Source organism: Nicotiana tabacum, chromosome 10 (assembly GCF_000715075.1).
Source record: "Nicotiana tabacum cultivar K326 chromosome 10, ASM71507v2, whole genome shotgun sequence".
NCBI classification, from domain to species: domain Eukaryota; kingdom Viridiplantae; phylum Streptophyta; class Magnoliopsida; order Solanales; family Solanaceae; genus Nicotiana; species Nicotiana tabacum.
Genome location: NC_134089.1, coordinates 173222341 through 173238863, shown reverse-complemented (window position 1 = coordinate 173238863; position 16523 = coordinate 173222341).

Genomic DNA, 16523 nt, shown 5'->3' with positions numbered 1-16523 from the left:
CCAATGTCTTGTCCGTCATCCACATGATCGTTTTGCCCGCACATAGGCTAATGAAAAGGCCATCATGCCTAAATCCTTGCCACAAACGTACCACGTTCGATGACAAAGAGTCAGGCCTTAACACCTGCCATTTCCTGACTCATGCCACGTGCCATGGCCATGTCCTGCCATGTACTGACATGTCCTGACACGTGCCATGACCATGTCCTGTGACGTCCTGGCACGTGCCATGGCCATGTCCTGCGACGTCCTGACACGAACGGACCCGTGCCATGGCCATGTCCTGCCATGTTCTGCGACGTCCTGACACGTCCTGCGATGTCCTGACACGTGCCATGGCCATGTCCTGCGACGTCCTAAAACGTTCTGCGTCGTGCCATGGCCACGCCCTACCATGTCCTATGACGTCCTGACATGTCCTGCGCCTTGACATGGCCACGCCCTGCCATGTCTTACGATTCCCTGCCATGGCCACACCGTCATAGTCCTTGGACTCTCAAGCGACACCCCAAAAAACCTCTACTTGCGACATAGAATTGGCACATTGCTCTTGGCTTGTGCCTTGGCCTCGCACCGCGATGCCTCAAAAAACCTCTACTTGACAACTTGTATTAGCACATCACCCTTGGCTTAGGCCTCAGCCTCGCAAGCGACACACCGAAAAACCTCTACTTGCGGCATTATATTGGCACATTTCCCTTGGCATAGGCCTCGGCCTTGAAAGCGACACACCGAAAACCTCTAGTAGTGAAATTTGGTTTAACCTTTCGCTCGACATGACTAAGTGTCAAGTCACATTGGCTACTTAATACAGAAATAGTATACGTTCCAAGGTCTTGAGGACTTGTTCGATTTTCCAACACTTAGTATAATATAGCATCAAGGGAGGAGTAAACCTCTTTTCGGAAAAGTTTGAAACTGATTGGATTGGAGGGAGAGGGACGAATCGGAGCGACAAAGGGCTGAATCTCAGTGGATCATGGCAGAAAGGCCACTCTGCCACTTACAATACCTCATCGCGTATTTAAGTCATCTGCAAAGGATTATACCCGCCACTTGATGGAAATTGTACTTCAAGGCGGCCACTGCGGCTATTCCACTGCGATGACTTAGCCAACGACATGTGCCCTTGGGGGCCAAAGGCCCCTACTGCGGGCCGAAAAACGGACAGCGGGCGCATGCATCGCTTCTAGCCCGAATTCTGACTTAGAGGCGTTCAGTCATAATCTAGCGCACGATAGCTTCCCGCCACTGGCTTTTTAACTAAGCGTGATGACCAATTGTGCAAATCAACGGTTCCTCTCGTACTAGGTTGAATTACTATTGCGACACTATCATCAATAGGGTAAAACTAACCTGTCTCACGACGGTCTAAACCCAGCTCACGTTCCCTATTGGTAGGTGAACAATCCAACACTTGGTGAATTCTACTTCACAATGATAGGAAGAGCCAACATCGAAGGATCAAAAAGCAACGTCGCTATGAATACTTGGCTGCCACAAGCTAGTTATCCTTGTGGTAACTTTTCTGACACCTCTAGCTTCGAATTTCGAAAGTCTAAAGGATCGTTAGGCCACGCTTTCACGGTTCGTATTCGTACTGGAAATAAGAATCAAACGAGCTTTTACCTTTCTATTCCACACGAAATTTCTGTTCTCATTGAGCTCATCTTAGGACACCTGCGTTATCTTTAAACAGATGTGCCGCCCCAGCCAAGCTCCCCACCAGATAATGTATTCCACCCGGATTGGCTTGCAAGCAAGCCTTGGGTCTAAAACGAGGGGTAGTGCCCCGCTTCCGATTCACGGAATAAGTAAAATATCGTTAAAAGTAGTGGTATTTCACTTTCTCCTTTCGGCTCCAACTTATACTACACCTCTCAAGTCATTTCACAAAGTCGGACTAGAGTCAAGCTCAACAGGGTCTTCTTTCCCTGCTGATTCTGCCAAGCCCATTCCCTTGGCTTTGGTTTCACTGGATAGTAGATAGGGACAGTGGAAATCTCGTTAATCCATTCATGCGCGTCACTAATTAGATGACGAGGCATTTGGCTACATTAAGAGAGTCATAGTTACTCCTGCCGTTTACCCGCACTTGGTTTAATTTCTTCATTTTGACATTCAGAGCAGTAGGTAGAAATCACATTGCATAAACATCCGCAGGGACTATCGCAATGCTTTGTTTTAATTAAACAGTCGGATTTCCCTTGTCCGTACCAGTTCTGAGTTGGTTGTTCGACAACCGGGGAAGGCACCCGAAGGAACCATTCCCAGTCCGTCCCCCGGCCGGCATGCGGCGATCCGCTCTCACCGACGGGTTCGGGACATACCCTCGTGCCCAGCCCTCAGAGCCAATCCTTTTCCTGAAGATACGGATCCATTTTTCCGACTTCCCTTTCCTACATTATTCCATCGACCATAGGTTGTTCACCTTGGAGACCTGATGCAGTTATGAGTACGACCGGGCATGGACGGCACTCGGTCCAGGGTGCGTAGGCTATTAAACTGAAAAGATAACTCTTCCCGAGGCCCCCGCCGACGTCTCTGGACTTCCTAACATTGCCGTCAATCACCACGTCCTGGTTCAAGATTTTTAACCTGATTCCCTTTCAGGGTACGCATGAAACGCGCTATCTGTCGGGGTTCCCCCGACCCTTAGCATCGACTAACCTATATGCAAGTGCCGTTCACATGGAACCTTTCCCTTCTTTGGCCTTGAATGTTCTCACTTGAATATTTGCTACTACCACCAAGATCTACACCGACGGCCGCTCCACCCAGGCTCACGCCCAAGGTTTTGTAGTGACCGCCGCGCCCTCCTTCTCATCAGGGCCTGGAACTTGCCCCGACCGCTGGGTGTAGGTCGCGCACTTAAGCGCCATCCATTTTCGAGGCTAGTTTATTCGGTAGGTGAATTGTTACACACTACTTAGCGGATTTCAACTTCTATGACCACCGTCCTGCTGTCTTAATCGACCAACACCCTTAGTGGGATCTAGATTAGCGCACAGTTTGGCACCATAACTCGGCTTCCGGTTCATCCCGCATCGCCAGTTTTGCTTACCAAAAATGGCCCATTTGGAGCTCTTGATTCTGTGGCGCGGCTCAACAAAGCAGCCACGCCGTCCTACCTATTTAAAGTTTGAGAATAGGTCGAGGGCGTTGTGCCCCCGATGCCTCTAATCATTGGCTTTACCCAATAGAACTCGCATGCGAGCTCCAACTTTCTTGAGGGAAACTTTGGAGGGAATCAACTACTAGACGGTTCGATTAGTCTTTCTCCCCTATACCCAAGTCAGACGAACGATTCTCACGTCAGTATCACTATGGGCCTCCACCAGAGTTTCCTCTGGCTTCGACCCCTCAGGCATAGTTCACCATCTTTTGTGTCCCGACAGGTCTGCTCACACTCGAACCCTTCACAGAAGATCAAGGTCGGTCGGTGGTGCACCCCTCAGGGGGATCCTACCAATTATCTTCCTTACGCTTTACGAGTTTACTCGCTTGTTGACTCGCATACATTTCAGACTCCTTGGTCAATGTTTCAAGATGGGTCGAATGGGGAGCCTACAGGCCAGCGTCTGGAGCGCGTAGATGACAAAGCACACCAGAGGCACGCGTTGCCTACCACAATCAAGTAGATAGAGTTCCACGAGCATATAAAAATCCCGGGCTTTGACCTCTCCCCCAGTCCACGCTGGTCCACGCCCCGAGTCGATCGGTTGACCAGCTCAACACTGTTCCACATCCGACCGGGGCATAACTCCGGCCCCATCCGCTTACCTCCCGACAATTTCAAGCACTCTTTGACTCTCTTTTCAAAGTCCTTTTCATCTTTCCCTCACGGTACTTGTTCGTTATCGGTCTCTCGCCTGTATTAAGATTTAGACAGAATTCACCGCCCGATTTGGGCTACATTCCTAAACAACCTGACTCGTAGACAACGCCTCATGGTGTGATAGAATCCGGGCATAATGGGGCTCTCACCCTCTTTGGCGCCCCCTTCCAGGGGACTTGGGCCCGGTCCACCGCTGAGGAAGCTTCTCTAGACTACAATTTGGACGACGGAGCCGACTGATTCTAAGGCTGGGCTGTTCCCAGTTCGCTCGTTATTACTAGGGGAATCATTCAATCGGTAGGAGCAACGACTTCTAGGGGAACCACCGCGATCCGAATGTTTTACTAGGGGAACCACCGCGATCCGAATGTTTTACTAGGGGAACCACTGCGATCCGAATGTTTCACTAGATCATTCAATCGGTAGGATCAACGAGCGGTGTGTACAAAGGGTAAGGACATAGTCAATGCGAGCTGATGACTCGCGCTTACTAGGAGTTCCTCGTTGAAGACCAACAAATGCAATGATCTATCCCCATCACGATGAAATTTCAAAGATTACAAGGGCATATCGGCCAAGCCTATAAAATCGGTGAATACAACAGTGTAGCGCGCGTGTGTCCCAGAACATCTAAGGGCATCATAGACCTGTTATGGCCTCAAACTTCCGCGGCCTAAAAGGCCGTAGTCCCTCTAAGACGCCGACCGCGAAGGGATACCTCCGCATAGCTAGTTAGCAGGCTGAGGTCTTGTTCGTTAACGGAATTAACAAGAAAAATCACTTCACCAACTAAGAACGGCCATGCACCACCACCCATAGAATCAAGAAAGAGCTCTCAGTCTGTCAATCCTTACTATGTTTGAAGCTGGTAAGTTTCCCCGTGTTAAGTCAAATTAAGTCGCAGGCTCCACTCCTGGTGGTGCCCTTCTGTCAATTCCTTTAAGTTTCAGCCTTGTGACCATACTCCCCCCGGAACCCAAAAACTTTGATTTCTCATAAGGTGCTGGCGGAGTCCTAAAAGCAACATCGGTCGATCCCTGGTCGGCATTGTTTATGGTTGTGACTAGGACGGTATCTGATCGTCTTCGATCCCCCAACTTTCGTCCTTGATTTATGAAAATATCCTTGGCAAACTCTTTTGCACTTGTCCGCTTTTCATAAATCTAAGAATTTCACCTCTTACTATTAAATACGAATGCCCCCGACTGTCCCTGTTAATAATTACTCTGATCCCGAAGGCCAATTTAATAGGACTGAAATCCTATAATGTTATCCCATGCCAATGTATACAGAGCATAGGCTTGCTTTGAGCACTCTAATTTCTTCAAAGCAATAGCACCGGAGGCACGACCCGACCAATTAAGTCCAGGAGCGCATCACCGGCAGAAGGGACGAGACGACCGGTGCACACCTAAGGCGGACCGGCCGGCCCATCCCAAAGTCCAACTACGAGCCTTTTAACTGCAACAACTTAAATATACGCTATTGGAGCTTGAATTACTGCGGCTGCTGGCACCAAACTTACCCTCCAATGGATCCTCGTTAAGGAATTTAGATTGTACTCATTCCAATTACCCGACTCATAGAGCCCGGTATTGTTATTTATTGTCACTACCTCCCCGTGTCAGGATTGGGTAATTTGTGCGCCTGCTGCCTTCCTTAGATGTGGTATCCATTTCTCAAGCTCCCTCTCCGGAATCGAACCCTAATTCTCCGTCACCCGTCACCACCATGGTAGGCTACTATCCTACCATCGAAAGTTGATTGGGCAGAAATTTGAATGATGCATTGCCGGCACGATGGCTGTGCGATCCATCGAGTTATCATGAATCATCGCAGCAACGAGCAGAGCCCGCATCGACCCTTTATCTAATAAATATCCCTTCCAGAAGTCGGGGTTTGTTGCACATATTATCTCTTGAATTACTACGGTTATCCGAGTAGTAGATACCATCAAACAAACTATAACTGATTTAATGAGCCTTTTGCAGTTTCAGAGTCTGAATTTGTTCATACTTACACATGCATGGCTTAATCTTTGAGACAAGCATATAACTACTGGTAGGATCAACTAGGTAGCATTCCTCATTGATGCCATCGTCGCATGAGCATGGCCGATCCAAAGGGCACTGCCAAGTCCAAGACGAGCACGACCGTCTTTTGTAAGGAGCATTCTTTGGGCAGATAGGAGCCAATGAAGACTCCATGCCCATTGCGTTTACCGAATCCGAGAGTCCGAGCATACTAGTCATGGACCTAGACATCGCACGATGAAGTAATGATGACCTGGGACACAACTACAGCTATTGGTTCACCCCGCACGTCAAACGCGAGTGGTGAAAGACGACCAATTGTGCTTGATAATGCCTTGGCATTAGGTATGCAACAGAGAAAACCGACGCCGAACAAGCCTAATTTGCGCTTGTGCCACGACTGAGATGGCATGCGGGCTAGGACGTCGCTGCTCAAGCAGGGATCCAACCTAGCCACACAAACCGAACACCACTCATGTGCAGCACGTACACTTGCCTCGCTGATAAAAGCCAACAACAACCCCAACACGCGATGCGCAGCCATGTATTGTTGCCGATGCCAACATTGCAAAGCCAAGACAAGCCCCGCAAAGTACTAATAGGGGGTTGGAGAAATGCCAAACACAACCCACAACAATCGATGGCAATCGGCAATTTACTAAGCTTCGCCCCATGCGCATGGCACCTTGCAGCGCTACTTGCACAATGCTTTGCCGTTCTATTGCCAAAAGCCATCAGTCGCCATGAGCGATGTCGCCTCCCGATGTTGCCCACAACAACCGATGGCACTCGGCAACTTACAAAGCTTCACCCCATGCGCACGACACCTTGCGGTGCTAATTGCACGACGCTTTGCCGTTCTATTGCCAAAAGCCATCAGCCACCACGAGCAGTTCCTGACACAACCCATAACAACCTATGGCAATCTGCAACTTACTAAGCTTCGCCCCATGCGCACAGCACCTTGCGGCGCTACTTGCACGACGTTTTGCCGTTCTGTTGCCAAAAGCCATCAGCCGCCACGAGGAATGTCGCCTCCCGATGTTACCTGCAACAACCGATGGCAATCGACAACTTACTAAGCTTCGGCCCATGCGCATGGCACCTTGAGGCGCTACTTGCACGATGCTTTTCCATTCCATTGCCAAAAGCCATCAGTCGCCACGAGCGGTTCTAGACACAACCCACAACAACCGATGGTAATGGGCAACTTACTAAGCTTCGCCCCATGTGCATGGCACCTTGCGGTGCTACTTGTACGACGCTTTGCCGTTTTGTTGCCAAAAGCTATCAGCCGCTACGAGCGATGTCGACTCCCGATGTTGCCCGCAACAACCGATGGCAATCGGCAACTTACTAAGCTTCGCACCATATGCACAGCACCTTACGACACTACTTGCACGATGCTTAGCCATTCCATTGGCAAAATCCATCAGTCGCCACGGGGGTGTGGGGTGTGGGGGAAGGGGGTTTACAGACATAACTCACAACAACCGATTGCAATAGGCAACTTACTAAGCTTCGCCCCATGTGTATGGTACCTTGCGGCGCTACTTGCACGATTCTTTGTCGTTCTGTTGCCAAAAGCCATTAGCCTCTATGAGCGATGTTGCCTCAGCACGTGGGCAACACCAACACTTGGTCCGCGATATACGTTAACTCATACGCATAGTTTTAACATTACATCTGTATCATCATCACAACTTGTTGGTACCCAAATGATATCAAGTAATAAAAATCACATACAATGAGTAGAAAGGAATTTGATATATAGGCTTCTATCCAAGATAAAGACACATGATAAGAAATCAACAAAAGGGAAAGTTTCCTAAAGCCTTATTGTTACACCCCATGTTTTGTATGTAAAAGTACATAGTAAGTCAACTGATGTAAGCTCATAAATAAGATTATCTTTAAAAGTATATAAAGTAGTTAATCATGTTACCTTGGAGGTTACAAATACTTAAGACCATGAACAACAAGTACCAAGTGGTTTGGAAGGTTTAGAAGCTAAACGAATTAAAGAAACTAAGTTTCATCTAAAGTCGACATGTTTAGAATATTGTAACCCATAGACAAGTTTAGAATATTGTAACCCATACTTTTGGGGTGAAACTAGGGTGCATAACATGATAAGATGCTTATGTTACGAGTTATTTTAGTTGTATGATAGTCATGTGTTAAGTTTCTAAATAAGAGAGTTGTGGAACAAAAGTCGATGAAAGTCGTCACAAGTTACATTCATAAATTTTACTGATATTGGGTATAATATCACTGAGCTTTTCTCCCAATATACTTGGATTTACGGGGTTATCCACCCATCAAATTGAAATTTTACGAGTGTCGTTTCCAATAAATTAAATCATTCATCAATACGACATTAGAGTAGAGAGATACTCACGTTTTTGTGAGACTGCTTAGGCAGCCCCTATGGGACCCACTTGATCGATGGCCGACTTTCACCTATTTTTATCTCATTTTGGGATGATCTTTGCTTATTTTTCAGCCTCATTCCATCCTCATACTCTCCAAACCCTCTCAATAAGCTTCCCTAAGGCTCCAAACAAATTCCAAAACAAAATACACCATAACCCAACATTGAAGTTAGCCAAAAGTGAAGAATGACCCCTCTATGATGTTGTGATGCGAATAAGGATGATGGTGAGCATAATCTTAAGGTTCGAATTTTATCTACCGCATAAGGTATGTTTAACATTATTTTGGTTGTGTTTAAGGTTAATTACATGTTGATTGTGATGTTGGAGTGAAATATTACAAGATAGCAGTGGAAGATATGTATGTATGTATGTTGTATGTATATTATGGCTGGATATTATGGAAAATAATTTGATTATGATATGGTTTTTGTTGTTATGCATGTCTATATGTTTCTCATACGAATTGATTAAAGAAACATATAAAACTTTAGATTAGAAGTGAAGATTAGCTTAAGTGAAATTTAGCACTTCTATGGCTCCTCCCCTAGCCTGAGAGACGGCTGGTGCCATAAGAAATACACCGGCCTAGGACACACTCTCTATAAGGCCTACCACGTGGACTAAGGCATTCTGAAGTACCGGGGTAGTAATAAACCCCTCTGGGACCTGAGCTTGTCCAATTGGAATGGCCAGAAGAGGGATTTCCTCCCCCTACTTGATCTGAGGCTCTGCAATAAGTGTTGTTGCACGTGCTCTAGTTTGAACTCTACCTCTGCCTCTGCCTCGACCCCGGCCCCTACCCCTTGTAGTGGCTACAACCTGAGGCTCTGGCTCCTGATCAACTGCGGATGTTGTATGTCTCCTCACCATCTGCGAGAGATTAAGATAAGAATGTTTCATACTTCAGCGATAGAATAAAGCCACGCGGTAGAGAATGAAATAAGTGAAATTTTGTAAAAGCCTTATAGCCTGAAGATAAGTACAAACGTCTCCATATCGATCTTCAAGACTCTACTAAGATTTCTCATAACTCGTGAGACCTAGGCAAGCTAGTGCTCGATACCAAATTGTCACGACCCAAAATCCCAACCATAGGGTCGTGATGGCGCTTAATATCCACTTGTTAGGCAAGCCAACATTAGCTAAAGAATTAATCAATTTTAACAATATAAAGGTAGAATATTAATAATTAGTGATTGAATCCTCTAAAATACATTTAATGAATCCACAAATAAAGCGGTCTAAACTACTCCCAAAAATTCGGGGTCATAAGTACATGAGCAACTACTATACTACAAATATAGTCTGAAATAAAATACAACTATTTGAAATAAGATAAACAGTAAAACAATATAGAAGGGAGTTTAGGGATTGCAAACACCATGCATCTCCACCTCAAGTCTCCCGAAAAGATCGGAGAAATATCCTCTATGCACCGCTAGGACCAATAACGAAATCTAGACAAGAAGTGCAGAAGTGTAGCATGAGTACCACCGACCCAATGTACTCTATAAATGTTGAGTCTAACCTCGACGAGGTGGTGACAACACTAAAACAAGACACCTACAATAAACTTGTACCGTTATATATATGTATGATAGAATAAAAAGTAAAGAGTCAAATGAAACAACAAAGTAGGGACGTGTATAAGGAACAATAGACAGAAAGAGTAAATAAAGAATCATAAAATAAACATCTTTCTAAAATGGGTAATGAAACCACCACGTGAAAATCCACATTACCAGATATCAAGTAAAATTATGGAATCAATAAACTCGCACAGAATCACCTTTCATGCTTTTACTCTCATGCTCACTGTATTAGATAAATGCAAGTACACAACATCATATTTTTACTCTAATACTTATGTGATCAATGTATAGGAACGACATCACCCTTTGTGCTTTAACCTCTCATGATAAATAAGCATTGTAACACCTCGAAAAATTTCAAAGTACTTAAGCGCTATTAAGAAAGTTGATGTGTGCTAATTATATTATTTTATGCACTGACGAGGACTATTAATATGATGGATATAACTTTGGCATGATAATAAGTGTACGATGCATATTATAAGTGATGTGGGGTCTAAGGATAGACCTAAGTCTAAGTCGAGTTGGAAATTACATGACAGACTAAAGTTCCAAAAGAGTACACACAAGACCAATTTTGGATGAGTATAACTTCATTGATATAAGGAGTTATGTGATAATTAACCTATCATATTAAAGACATTTGAGTCTAGTTTCTAACGCTTCAAACCGTTAATCATTTGGACACTCCTACAAGAAGTTATGACCAAATTACAATAGACTGGAAGAATGTGATTCTACGGTCAGATGGGCGACCGCAAAACCATTATGCGCACCACAAAAGTGGTTTGCGGACAGCAAAATGGTCGCAGACCTGACCAGTGTAGCCTAGATCTAGGCATCAGTTTTATTGTCCATTGTAGAACCCACATACCCATTGTGCGGTCCATTGTGTGACTGCAGACCTGAGTTCGGAGGGTCCATTTTCATATTTTTATAACCCAATCCTAATTCATTAAATAGACGAGATAGTCCATTTCTTGAGCAAAAATGTAATATTTTGAGGGTGTGATAGTGCTGTAGTGGAGAAAGTTTTCCAACAAATTGTTCTTCAATTCTTGCTCAAATATTGAAAGATTAACAAGGAAAACTCACTCGGTCTTCATCCTTAGAGGTAAGATTCTACACCCTAGTCCTTAATTTTGAATTTTCATTAAGGATGGGTAATTACCAAAACAATTCTTGGGTAAGAGAGTTGTTTATTTTGCATGCATGTATTATCAAAGGGTGTGAGAAGATTGTTGAGCTAAAAGGGTAGAGAATGGGTTGTGGGATGATGGAATCCTCCATAAACGGACCTTGAAACCTTAATTCACACCTAGTGTTTGATATAATGCTCAAATGAGCTAGAACAACGATCATCTTCCTAATTTTGATTCAATTTGTTATATTTCTAAAATAGATCGAAGTTGCTAAGAATTCTGGAACATTTTAGAGTTTAAGGAAGCTCAATTGAGGTATGTTGGCTAAACTACTCTCTTAGAATTGAATTTTATGATATTCCCGTAAGTTTCAAATATGGTTGTCTCAAGTTCCTTATTCTATGATCCGAGTTGTTCCCAATAAATTCGATTGTCCCGAATAAGAAAAGTGTTAAGAATTATGTATTCAAAAGATGTTTCGAATGTTCCTATCGCATTATGTTATCATTTGGGAATGTGTTCAAGAATGATATGTGCATTAAAATGCGATGTCTGTGAGTCGTGTTTCAAATGAAGGTTATGATGCCAAATTGTGTGAGAAAATCACAATATGCTTAAGACTATTAATTATTCATATGTGTACCTAAAGTCATGATTGGAAATGTATTGTTGTTGATAATTTATAAAGATGCTTGAAAATGAAATAAGCGAATTGGGAATATAAAGTGTGGCAAATGTGCCAAGAACGAAAGTTATACTTGTGGCTAGTGGTGCCAAACGAATGAGATGATGTGAGAAAGATTATGATATGATTTTTGATTCAATTGTTCCAAATTGACTTCGAAAATAGAATTGCCTAAAATATTATGTACCCAAATGATGCCCATTTGTGGCCGTTTTAGCTAATGCTATGTTTTGTAAGTAATTTCGATGTGTTTTGCGTTCTTACATATTCGTGAGTTGAAATTGTGTATTGCCCCTTTTGAGGAAAAATATTTCAATAATAAATGATGTGTTACTTGTTTATGATTTACTTGTGCTTCAATTGTCAATCATTCTACTCTATTTCTTGGAATGAAATCCATTGTGTTTAAAGCCTTCATTACTAATGAACCTAAAGTTGTGATTTTCGGAATGTACTATTTGTTGATATTTATGATGATGATCCATGAAAGGAAAGAAATGAAAGTGGAAAATATGGAATACGACCATTGTTCCATGAATGAGGAATCATATGTATGACAAAGAGAGCCAATAAAATAATGATGCTAAAAGTTGTTGAAAGTGTCAATGTGGCTATATACGGTATGACAGGTTATGAGGTAAATGCATTTGTATTGTTGTTTCATTTATAAGAAAATCCAAAATATTTTTGGGAGTATCGATAATTACCGAGGAAGGGTAGGCTGGAATAACCTAACCCCGAAATATTTTGGATGAAATTGATGTGATAAAATTATTCCCCTTAATTGGGATGAGATGATTCATAGAAAAGGATGATGTCGATCCACACAATATCGTAGTGAGATGGCCTAGCCGATCGGGTCGTGATGGGACACCATGCCGCACACATGGTGGTGGTTGTGCTGGAAATTATAATTAAAATTGTGATTGTGATTGATATCTTAGATGAGACGGCCTAGCCGATCGGGTCGTGATCAGACTCAGTGCTAAAAGTACGGTGGTACATGTCAATTGAAAGGGGCCACGTGTCCTCATAAAGTTAAAAGAAATTTGAGATTTATCACAAATTCGTCACATGAAGATCTTGTTGTTTGCCCATCTCAGTGAGACTTTCATGTCCACCTAAATCGTCTCATAATAAGTAGCTCACTTTGTTCCTGGTATTGTACTTTCCCATGAAGTGGCCTGGTATTATAGCTTGAGAGTTATTATGGCAGAAACATGTTTAGCACATAGAAAAAAATGTTCATTCTTTCTAACTAATACATAATTTCATCCCAATATTAAGATGTCCTAGCTATGTGGTTTCACTCGTGAAAGATTGAAATTAAATGCTTTCAGATTTTTGGCACATATCTTGAGTCTATTGTTTTGTCATACACCTTTGTCGCATATCTAGTTCTCTCATATGGGATCAACCATCGGAAAGGGGTAAGCTGTTAGAATGATAATAATCTCACAAGTGTTCCACTACTTTTTCATCCTCGTTAGCTTGGGGCATAGATTCCTTGTGCTAGCTACTGCTAAGCGTATCACATAAATAATGCAAGAAACATTATGTTTAAGTTGGTAAATTCCGTTAAGTTTAAGCTTAATAAACAGACTTCGCCTTGCTGTTGACAGATTGGTTAATTGGAATATTGTCAGAAAGTTATTGTTCTTCACTTTGTGCACTGTATCTGTTACCAAGGATTACATATATTTTGCATTTTCAACTCAACAAATAATATGTATGTGTACAACACCAAATCAAATACAATTATATAATAGTAAAAAAATATTATACATAATTAGAGGTGAACATGAGGTTGAAGAATCATAATAATTTGTTATTACCCATTTTAGAATGTTGGTGGAAAATGATACAGTAATACCGCAACCTCTTTTCAATACGCAATGTAAATACATATTCCTGCCATGTACTGCGTTAACTTTATGGAGAAATATCAAAGAACTAGGTGGTAACTAGAAGTGACCAAATTTAAGGAATGGAAATAAGAACATGTACGTTATTAGGTAGGAAACTTGAAGGATGAATAATATAGATTTTGCATTTCCAACAATGGCAGTAGCAGGCGTGCATTTTTAAATAGTAGCTAGAGAGCACAAAACAAGTTGCGAATAATAAAAATTTTAAACAGGCATAACTTTGCGCTCGGTTGTCGGATTGACGCGATTTGTTTTTGATTTCAGGTATTTTTTCGAGATCTAGGCGGACAAACAGACGCAAGGCGGTTTGGCCCAACTGAATTTGAGAAAAACAGCCTTTTACCCGGTACTGAACCGTTCGTTGCCAAAACAGCCAAAAGTACTAAGCCGAATTTGAGAAAAATAGCCAAAAGTACTGAGCCGTTCGTTGCCAAAAGCCAATGTTTGCCACGAGCGGTGTCACCACCAGGCATACTACGATCCCACACGAGTACTTGCCGGCGCGGTTTACGAACATCGGGGACGTAGCATGGACAAGCCATGCATGCCCCCAATGCCCACGCCCCCTGCCAGCGTCCCCCATGCATGCCCACCTCTTCCTGGCAGCAAGCACCTGAGGTGCCTTTCAACACCTCTACCCCCCTTATATATGCTTAAAAAAAAAACCCAATTTTCAGGAGTAGACATGCTTTGTCCAGAGAATCATAATAGACATGTACAACACCAAATAGCACAAACCAAAGTACAACATAGCTAATATATTCACAAATGACTATTAAACATTGTAAATGATATTTTTTACAAAAAATAATATTTTTTTTAAATATTTTAATTAAAAAACGAAAAATACTTAATAAAATACTAAAAAATATGAAAATTATTATAAATATAGAAAAAACAATGGAGAAAAATTCCAATACATCTTGTAATAATATAACACATATAAGATTAAATATTTTTATAAAAAAGTGACATAAAAACTATTTAAAATTACAAAAAAATGCATAAAAATTAATAAAAATAGATAAAAAATAGGTAAAATACATAATATTATTATAAAAGTGTATAGATGACCAACCACCAATAAGCATGAGGCACCTCCGTTGTCGCAACCACAACAAGTGATTCCGATTTGAAACCACCGCCGCCAACCACCAAGCATTGACCAACCGTCGCCGGTCGCTACCGCTCAAACCACCTCAACCAACGTCATTGCGCTTTGCATGGTGCGACGTTGAGCGAAGTGGTGCGACGTGGTGCGACTTGGTGCGACTTGGTGCCATGGGCATGCCCTGCCATGTCTTGCGACGTCCTGACACGTCCTGCGTCGTGCCATGGCCATGTCGTGCCTTGACCACGCCATGCCATGTCGTGCAACATCCTGACATATCCTGCGTCGTGCCATGGCCACGCCCTACCATGTCCTGCGACTCCTGACACGCCATGACCCATGCCATGGCCATGCCATGCCATGTCCTGACACGTGCCATGGCCACACCCTACGACGTCCTGCGCCGTCCTGAAACGTCCTGACACGTGCCATGGCCATGTCCTGCGATGTCCTAACACGTCCTGCCATGTCCTACAATGTCCTCACCCATGCCATGGCCACGCCCTGCCATGTCCTGCGATGTCCTGCAATGTCCTGCGATGTCCTGACCCGTGCCATTGACACGCCCTGCCATGTCCTGCGACGTCCTGACTCGTCCTGACTCGTGCCATAGCCATGTCCTACGACATTCTGACACGTCCTGGCACGTCCTAACTCGTGCCATGGCCATGTCTTGCGACGTCCTGACACGTCCTAACACGTGCCATGGCCGTGTCCTGCGACGTCCTGACACATCCTGACTCGTTCCATGGCCATGTCCTGCACTGTCCTGACATGTCCTGACACGTGCCATGGCCATGTCCTGCGACGTCCTAACACGTGCCATGGCCATGTCCTGCGACTTCCCGACACGTGCCATGGCCATGTCCTGCGATGTCCTGACACGTCCCATGGCCATGTCCTGCTGTCACGGGGGTGTTTTTGGTCAGTCCAAAGTCACACCTGCGCGACAGTCAAGTCATTTACTTGACTCAGCCTTCCCCAAAAACTTAGCCAATTTTCAGCAAGTTTTGCTTAAACGAAATTTTGGCAGCATTTCAATAAGAACAACAGCAAATATGGGAAAATCCCAACCTTTACATTAAAATGGAAAATGTACAAAGGACCCCTCACTTTGCTATGAACACAGTCCACTAACAGCCCACTTTTGACGAAGAACACAAGTCGTTCTTGGCCAACACTAAGACCTGCCCAATCCTAGCCTTAGTCCCTTTTTGAAACACTTGAAACCCTCACATTTCACTCTTGTTTCCCACTTTTAATGTCACACAAAATTACCCACCACCTTCTGCCTAGGTCACAAAGGCCCTATTTATAGAATATAGGCAGCCCTTAGACTTGACAGCACATGACACTTGTCGTCTACAGCTTTTGCCACTTGTCGTGTTAAGCTTAAATCTGTTCCTAACATGTTGTTGACATCCCCAACTACTTAGGACACAATATACACGAAATGGGATCATGATACAAGCATAATCAGATCATGGGACAAAGGGTTTATGACAAGGTAACCAACAACTACTTTTCATGTGTATTGCATGTGCCATCTTCACTTGGCCAACTGATTCATGCCCAAGGCTGGCATTGCGCCCAGCCTTGGCTCATCTTGACATTTCTCCATGCAAATGCCTTGACCGCAATCCACTGCCCATGATTTTTCCGCACATGCCCGACGCCGCTGTCGCCCACACACTGCCTTGGCCGAGTTTCTGCCTTGCCCATGTCAACCTTCATTTCTCTCGTGCCATTGCTTGTA